A 9,633-nucleotide genomic window follows, 5' to 3' on the forward strand; every position below is an offset into this window, starting at 1 on the left:
ACACAGAGATAGGGAATTACCCTCCTGCAATAACCCTTTCAACACAATTTCTATAATGGCTCCTTTTAACCAAATTTCTATAATGTTGGCATATTAGTTTCCTAGGACCGTCTTAATAAATAAATTAATAAATTGCCACTGAATTTGATGACTATTTATTTTTTAGTAGGATTTTTTTAAATTTAGAAAACAAAACAAAACTCCCAAACAAAAAGATTTTCCAACCACACAGAGAAGGGGTATGGGTAGGGGTGGGTGTGTGTCCATACAGCTGTAGCCCTCAGCCCATGTGGTTTTGGCAGCAATAAGTGGTGTAGGGTAATGGCCCCCAGAATAAAATGGTGTATGTGTGTGTATGGGAAGGAGAGGGGTGCAAAAGCAGTGCGGAGTGGTGGGGAAAGGACAGATGAGGTCAGCACTGGGAGCGCCCCAGGCAGGAGGCCATTTCAAAACATTTCCTGTTGATCATACCACCATGGACACCTTTGGCCAACAGCAGAACTAGCATCTTTTCAGTCCTGGTAACAGTGATGGACGTGGGAGCTCTGTGGGTGCTTTTGGTAGGAAGATCCACGGTAAACTCCCTGCCCTGCAGCAGTGAGTCCCTGATAACAGAACATTTCTGGTTCCTAGGTGTCAGTCCATTCACAAAAAAAAAAAAACAAAACAAAACAAACAAAAAAACTTGACCAGTCTTTACCACCCAGGGTGCCGACCTCAGCTGGCAAGAGGTTGATGAAGGTTTTTCCCATAAGGTGGCCCTGATGGAGGGCAAGTCCATATAGCCCATGATGGCCAAGTCGTGATAGGGGCCCTCTGCCGTGATGCTGTGGTTGTGGGCATTCCACCTGGCCATGGCACTGCTACTGGGGCTGGGGGCTGGGCTCAGTGGCCTCTGGCTGGCAGGCAAGGGAGGCGGAGTGGTTGGCCCCAGAGCTGGGTCTGGGTAAGGAATCCGCTAGCTGTGTCTGATGGCTATAAATGACAGAAATTTATCTTCTTAGTTCTAGAGTCTAGAAGTCTGAAATCCTGGTGTTGGCTGCACCATGCTACCCTAGGAATGCTGGAGGGAAAAATATTGTCTTGCCTTTTCCAAGTGGCTCCCAGCAAACTTTGGCTTTGATTGGCCTGGAGCTGCATCACTCCACTATTTGCCTCTGTCTTTATGTGGCCTTCTTTTCTACTTGTCTCTGTGTGTTCTCTCCTCTTCTTATGAGATCACCTGTCATTGGATTTAGGGTACACCCTAATCTAGTATGACCCCATCCTACCTTAACTAAATACATCTGCAAAGAATTTTATTTCCAAATAAGACTGCATTCTGAGGTCTGGGTGGACATGAATTTTTGAGTACATTATTCAATTTATCATGCTCGGCTATTTATTTTCTCAATTCAAAGCAAGTTTGGAATACACACAGGGGCAGTTTAAGGAGACTTCCAAGGTTGTACAATGGGAAACAATGACAAATGCCGGCTGACAATCTGGCAATGAGGGAAAGGATGAAAAACTCTAAACCACATTTGAATGTTTGGTGTACATTATATCAGAGACCCCAAATGTGTATACATAATGATTCTATCAGGAACAAGTTTGTGTGGAGGTATCGTCCCATTACTAGTTCTTAGAGACCATTTTATGAATTGTAACTTAATTCTTCATAATGAAGCATCCCTTTTTCTATAAAGCAAAATATTCCTAACAAGTCTGATTTTCTTATTATCAATCTCATTTTCTCATCTAAAATGCAACCTCCTTAAGAAAAAAAAAAAGATGACGGATAGTTCCAATATCAACTAGCACAATTTCTCAATAATATCAAGTATTTGTGACACATGTCCTAATTAATTGGAGGTTTCTATATCGTATTAGCAAACTCTGGTAACAAACTGTCTGGATTTGGAGTAAGGCTCTATGCTGTACTGTCCATTCTTTGGTTTCTTGATCTGTAAAATGGATAATATAGTAGCGTATGTTTCATAAGGTTGTATAGGAATTAAATGAGTATACAAATGTGTGTCAGTGCCTGCATGTATGTGTGTATGTGAAAAACACATGTAGGTATACATGTAATATATGTACCTTATACAAAATATATTACATATCATAGAACTTATTATATGCTTGCCACTCAAAGTTCTAAGCATTTTATTGGATCATGTTATATCATCTTCACAATTAACCTTTGAATTAAGTATCATTTTTATCATCTCCATTCTATAAATTAGAGAAAATGGTATTATCTCCCAAAGAGATAAGCAATTTGCTGAAGACCACACAGTGGAGTCATTAGGACACTAACTTAGGAAGTCTAGTTTCAAAGGTCGTACCGTTAACTATTATATAATATTGCATCACTATTTTATAGATAATTAATACACACTTATTGATGAATTAAGTCTATGCTCTGCTTTCTGCTGGCTTGACTTGTTCATAAACCTCTCAGCTTTCTCTTTAGTGGCGGAAGGTCACTTTATGAGCTATCTATCGCCATGCAACTAGTTACTCAAATTCTGGTGGTTTAAAGCAACAATAATTACTTGTTATCTCTCTCGCTTTCTGTGGCTCCGGAATTTGGAACAGTCCGACTGGGCAGGTTCTGTTTTAGGCCTCTTCCTAGATTGCAGTCAGATGTTCACTGGGGTGGAAGTCATCTGAAGCCTCGGTTAGACCCGGAGGATCCATTTCCCAGGTGGTTTATTTCCATCGTAGGCAAGTTGGTGCTGACTATTAAGGCAGGTCTCAGTCCCTCTTCACATGGGGCCCCCATAGGGCTCTCCGAGTCAGTGTCCTTGCGGCATAGAAGCTGGCTTTTTCCAGAGTAAACACTCTAGGAGATCAGGGCAGGAATTCCAATGATTTTTATGGCCTTGACTTGGAAGGCACGAATCTTCTTCACTCCTGCCATATGCTCCTGGTTTCAGAGATCTATCCTGATCCAGGGTAGGATCAGGGGACTATTCCACATCTTGAGGCTTATCAGGGGCCATTCTGGGGGCTGGCTTATATGCACAGCATATTTCTTTTTTATTTTGGAAATTTTTATTTATTTATTTATTTATTTATTGCACCGCATATTTCTGCCTCTGACCTCTCTGCTTTGCTTATACTGTCTCTTCCTCCGGGTGATGCCTCTCCTGGATTCCACGATAACCTACCCCTTAATCTCATGTCCTTTTAGGTTTACAAAAGTAGTAGGTGACCTACCTAAGGACAAGCATGTATCACTCCCAGGAGGTTTACTCCTGCAGAGAAAGACACAGATTTAAAACATCATCTGTCTAAATCATCCAGAGGACATAGGAGGGTTGTCTATGAACTTCTCTTGCTTCCCCTGGTTCCTGGTCTTTTCATAGCCCGGGTGTTCAGTTCCTCCAGAATTTCCTGTGCTCTTAGGTAAATCAGAGTTGGTGTTTTTCTTCATCAACAGAAAGTCCTAATAAGTGCCCCCCCCCAACGCCCTCCCACATACCTCTAAGGATAAAAGGCATAGTGTGCGATATGTGGGTTAAAAAACCAGGAAGATTCTTTTGTTGTTGTTGCAGTTGCTTCGTGTCTCAGGCAATTGAATCATTTTGCTCAGGGAGGCATGTGATCCCTGAAAGGAACTTGGGAAACCTGTGCTAGAGACATCTTCCTCTTCTTTTGTCAGATCCCATTGTCACAGGCTCAGTACTGAAAGACTGTATTCCTTCCAGATCTGGGATTATTATGAATAGGAGTTCTGTTCAGAGAGAATTTGTTAATTTAGTTAACATTTTAGACTCACAGTTTAATCCTCTATGTATAAAAGTCAAAATATGTCTCAGTCTTATATACTTTTGATATTTCATTAAATACTCTAAAAAATTCAGTCTTTGGTAAATTTATGACCGTCTCATATGCTGAAAGATTCCCCACATGCTAATGTGTACGTGACATTTCCTTTGGGGAAAAAAAAAAAGAATCTATTTAATGTAAATCCATTTCAAATGATCTGGTCTTCTTGATTTCATTATTATAAACCATGAACACAAACTTCTAAAATATACTTTCTCAGCTGGAAGTATATCTTATTAGTTTAGTCTTCAAAGCTAATAGAAATAGACATTGTGTTCCAATCTTTTTACAACCTGAAAAACAAGCTTAGGGGAAGAAGGGATAGATTTATGTGTGGGAAGGTAAAAACAAGGATAATAGTTTCTGGCACCCTATTAAGTGTGTGTGGGTGGTCAGGACACCATCAGCTGAGAAAGAAATATAAGATTGTTTATGTAAGGTGCTTTCTAAACATTTTCTGACCAAATTAATGTGTTGAGTTTTTTTTTTTCCCCTGAAATGATTAATTGGTATCAGAGTCTGTTATTCCTTATAAATGAAGCACGTGTAAGGTGATGAATCAGGGACGAACATGACAAAGGCTATTGGACAGTATTTCATTTGAAGATGGGATTTCAGGGCAGCCCGGGTGGCTCAGCGGTTTAGCACCGCCTTCAGCCCGGGGTGTGATCCTGGAGACCCAGGATCGAGTCCCACGTCGGGCTCCCTGCATGGAGCCTGCTTCTCCCTCTGCCTGTGCCTCTGCCTCTCTCTCTCTGTTTCTCATGAATAAATAAGTAAAATCTTAAAAAAGAAAAAAGAAGAAGATGGGATTTCAGTACATTCTAAGTAGAAAACAAAGATGCTTCCTGTCATTTGCTTGATAATCACCTGAAACACTGATGCACAAACAGGTATAACTCCGAGCTTCCACAGGGAATACCAGCTTTCTTCTGCACCTCGCGAGGGGCTTGGCTGTTCACATGTGTAGTGCCTGTGTTCTGGCTGCTGAGAGGGTTTGTAAACATGCAGATTTGTGTGAATATGTGTGGCCAGGCAGACATGTGCATCCTTGTTTGCGTGTTGTATTATCTATGGGGCCTTGTATGTGTCTGTGTGCTTGGATGTCCTCTTATGTCCTCCTTGGTATCTTACCTCATTCCATGCCCCCTAGTTACTACCTCCTCATACCTGTAGCATTTTGCTTCTCCTCCTTTCACCTTATCAGCCCAATACAGAGTTCACATCACCCTTTGTATAGCATTAGTCCTTCTTTTTTTTTTTTTAAGATTTTATTTATTTACTCATGAGACACATAGAGAGAGGCAGAGACACAGGCAGACGGAGAAGCAGCCACCCCATGGGGAACCCAACATGGGATTCCATCCGGGGACTCTGTTCATGACCTGAGCCGAAGGCAGATGCTCAACCCCTGAGCCACCCAGGTGCCCCACATAAGTTCTTCTTAGATTAAAAGACTGTTGAGAATTCACAATCCCTTTTCTTCCTTCCATTTTCCTACACCATTCTTCGGTATTTTACAGAAATCTCTTCACTACTGTAGGTTGACAATATCTAAGACATGTTTTCTTTATATGAGAGAGGAGACAGGCAAAGGAAAATAACCGATATTCCATGGAAGGAGAATAGAAGTCAAAGAGCTATAGGGATGGCACCCTTTGGCAGAGCGCTTTTAAAAACTGTGCAGAAGCGATGTATTCATTTATCCGCCCACCATTTATTGACTGTCTTCTGTGTGCAAAGTAATGTCCCCAGGCAATACTCAACAATAGTAATGGTATCCGATTCTTGAAATTTTGCCAAGGCGTGCTAAGAGGAACAAATAACTAAATAAATAATGTATTTGTTTAATAGGAAGATCTCTCTCACGAGATAGTTCTAACAGAGCACTGGACTTGAACTGTGAGCATCTACCCAGATACCCCGGCCCTCCAGATCTCCACATTGCAGCCAGAATCTTTATTCTAGAAGGCAAAAACAATTGCAATCCTTGTCCTTTAAATGGCTTCCTTGTGTCCTTAGGATAAAGACAGCAAGCCTTAGCTTGGCCTACAGATCCTGCATAGCCTGGCTCTGCTTACTTCTCTCCTTTTATCTTCCCAAACTGCTCCTCTTGGGCTGTTTGCTGCAGCCACTGCAGCCACAGTTCACTCCTTAGACAATGCTCCATCTCTCAGGACAGTTGCCTATTCCATTTTTCTCTCTAAAACACTTCTTTCCTTGCCTTTCATCTGCTGAAAACAGATGAACTTCCATAGGTTTCTTGAAATGAGGTTGCTCTCCTTTGGATCACTGATCTCCTTTTTAATTGCCTATTTTTATCGGTTGTTATCGACGTTAGCCACTCCCACTCAACTCTATGCGTCCCGGCTACCAGATTCCCTATGCCTATCAGTTTCTGACACACACAGTTTTTGAAAAATTGAATGTTTGGAGGAAATTATTTAATTGATATGAAACAAAGTTTCAACAATTCTAGAATGGGGATAATAACTTACTCCATAGATTAACAGAGAATGTGCATTGAAACTTTGAGAACGCTATAAAATATAGGGTAGGATAATAGCTTAATGATGACCAAGAGAAATTGCTATTTGAATTAAGGTAGTTAATAGAGAAGAGCTGATTGGTGATGTGATGATGTGAGGGTGAAGATGAAAAGAAATCATGTTTTCTTTTAGAAAGGAAACAATAAGAGGAAACTCTTTCTCCCTCTCCCCTCTCTCCCTACATATATGTATATCAAGATAGTTTGAAAGGAAATTTTAAGATGAAAGTTTCTTTTTTCCTCTGTCTTCACTTCTAGCCGCAGTCTGCAGTTGTAAGCACTTTAAAGAGTGTTTGTCTTCAGGACATGTGTGGTTATCCCTGCTTCTCTAAATTATGTTTTTATTTCTATTTCTTGATTTATCAACTTCAGACCATATCTACTCAGTTTATATTACCATATTAATAGCTACCTTTCCTCTTTCTAGTACCAAATTATTCTCGTATTTATAATTCTTCTAGTATTACACTTAAGATTTTAAGTAATGTTTTTGACAAATATTTCTTGAGTCATATAATTTATGAGTACTCATTGGTCTCATATTTTTTTTAAAGATTTTATTTATTTATTCATGAGAGACACACAGAGAGCGGCAGAGACACAGGCAGAGGGAGAAGCAGGCTCCATGCTGGGAGCCCGATGTGGGACTCGATCCTGGGTCTCCCGGACTACAACCTGGGCCGAAGGCAGGTGCTAAACCACTGAGCCACCTGGGCTGACCCTCAATGGTCTCATATTATCTATGATAAAGAAAGTAGTATATTTACATGTTTCTTAATCTCCTTGCCCGTTGTGTCAGCCATATCATCGTTTGGTTTGCCAACTTATATTTTGTTTCATTTTTTCAAGTTTCATGTTATTACCTGTGTTTTCACTGTAGATTGATTTTAAAAGTTGAAAACAAATCAACCTCATAAAATATTTACATTATGTAAATGTGGTTAATGTTATGCATAAATGTTATATAAACTATTATATTATTAAAATATGTGTATATATTATTTCAATAAGTATTATTGTGGACCCATTGGAAAGGGGATATAATCCTACATAATTAAAATTGTGCCTAAAGAAAGAGACTAAGGTTTTAATGTTCAAAATCATTATATTTTAGCATGTTCAAGATATAGTCTCTTCTTATACAGCTTATGGTTCTCTGAAGAGTTTCTAATTCCATTTTTTTTTTGTTATTACTATCCCATATGTTTAGTCATATTGGTAAAAATATTTCAAGATCTTAATTATACAGATCATTGAATGGGATCCATCTTCTCCTTAAGGAAATTTTTTATAGAATCTTCTGACTTCCTGTTTTTATTTGAACCAATTGCACAGAGATTTCATTGCATAATTACAATGACTCCAAATCTGCTTCTCTTTCTTGATTTCTTTTCTTTTTCTTTTCGGGAATACAAACTCAAGTTTTTTGAAGGATGCCTGCAAGCATGTAATCATTCTTAACCTTGAAGATCTGAAAATGCCTTTAACTTGTCCTCAAACTTGATTGTTATTTTGACTGAATATTGAATTCCAGGTTTAAACTAATTTTCCCTCAGAAATCCCAAAGTCATTGTTCAGACTTTGTTCCATTGCAGAGGCAATGGATTCTTCTTCTCTTCTAGGTCATGTAGATGTATTTTCTAAAGATTTTAAGCACAGTTTTTATTTTGGGATTGAAATTATACTAGAATATGCATCTGTAATGATTGTCTTTATATATATATATATATATATATATATATTCTCCATGTTCCTAGGTCCCACGGCTGTAACTAAATTCCATATCCCTATGATTCTATCCTCTCCATACACACTACCCTGCATATATAGAAGTATTTTAGGTATACATGGGAAAATCAGATCTGATCACAGATGGAGACAACCTAACTAAATAGCTGTATTGTCTATAAGTATGGAAGCCAAAATTCTATGGGTGTGATAGGACACACTGTAGGACAAAAAGGCAGGGTAAGGGTACACATAGCACTTTCCCCATTATATTTCTCTAGGGTAGCAATGTTCTTGAATGCCCAACACACTCTGTTTCCTCCAACCCATTACTCATATTTGAAGGCATGATTGGAATACACTGGGGCAAACCCATGATCCAAGTGGTTCTAGTCCTTAGTGACAGCTATACCTCAGCCAAGTCTCCTCCAAGAATCACTGTATAAGTCTGTTCACTAATATAACCTGAAAGCCAGCGGTGGATTAATCTACAAACTGGTTGAAATACTTTTCTGATGGCATAAAGGGCAGAGAACATTTTTGAGAGCCACAATATCATGGTAGTCAAGATGGCAAGAGTTATAGTCATCTCCTTATTCATGTACTTTATGATGGTGAGGCCGATACGCTGTTTGGTTCACTGGCCCTGTTAACCTCTGCCACAGAAAGCTATTAATCATGAGATTTTTAAGCAAAGTTGATGAGCTTATGTGGCTAAAGGGAATGGGATACAAGGATAGCATTCCGCGCTGGTCTGGAATTCAGACAGATCTATATTCAAGTCATTTTCAAATTTGAGAGAGGTGGTTATGGAGTACTATATATCTAATAAAAATAAGGTTAGCATAAGCTGGGCACTCAGTACTGAGGCTATATGTATACGTATATGTTGAGGATGGAATCCTAGGGATATGGAACTTAGTTATAGCGGTGGGACCTAGGAAAATGGAGAATGTGAACTTGAACTTCTTACTTTATTCAACAGAAACTTTCACAAGCAAGAGTTAAACCCAGAATCTGTCCCCTCAACAAAGATGTGAAAAACCAAGATTTTTTTTTTAAAAGACCTATGAACTCTCATTGGCCAATTTGTGAATCCTCAGTCCCAGGCTGAGTCAATGACTTTTCCTGCCAGTGGTACAGTGCTCTTGAGCACAGTTATTGGCAGAATTTTCTTTGCCAGTGATGCGCTGCTCAGTGTGGAAGAGCCAGTGCTCAGTGTCGGTACAAACTTCTACCAATAAATGTAGGTTTCACATCTGCAAGCAGTACTTTGGAGACAAGCTCCCTATCCCACATCTCACTGAAAGTGTTAAAGGAGTCACTTTCCCTACGCTGCAATAGCCTTGGTACTTGGCTAGATGACATGTTCCAGAAAGTAGAGCCCCAGCCACCAGTTGCTTGTCTGAGCACGAGACTGGCTAATGCAATAGAGAAGAGTGTATGCAAATAGCTTCTGTGGAGGAGCTGAGCAGACAGAGTCCTGGTTACCATGCCAACAAGCTAAGGTTTGAGGTAAGTAACTCACTCAGATTTTT

General features: G+C 39.6%; 1 pseudogene; it reads right to left on the reverse strand.

Moving 5' to 3' along the window:
- Window positions 1–412: 412 nt before the first annotated feature.
- On the reverse strand, window positions 413–856 carry LOC112652188 (profilin-1-like; annotated as a pseudogene).
- Between the last annotated feature and the right edge of the window lie 8,777 nt (window positions 857–9,633).

This window comes from Canis lupus, chromosome 13 (genome assembly GCF_003254725.2).
Source record: "Canis lupus dingo isolate Sandy chromosome 13, ASM325472v2, whole genome shotgun sequence".
In the NCBI taxonomy this organism is placed as follows: Eukaryota; Metazoa; Chordata; class Mammalia; order Carnivora; family Canidae; genus Canis; species Canis lupus.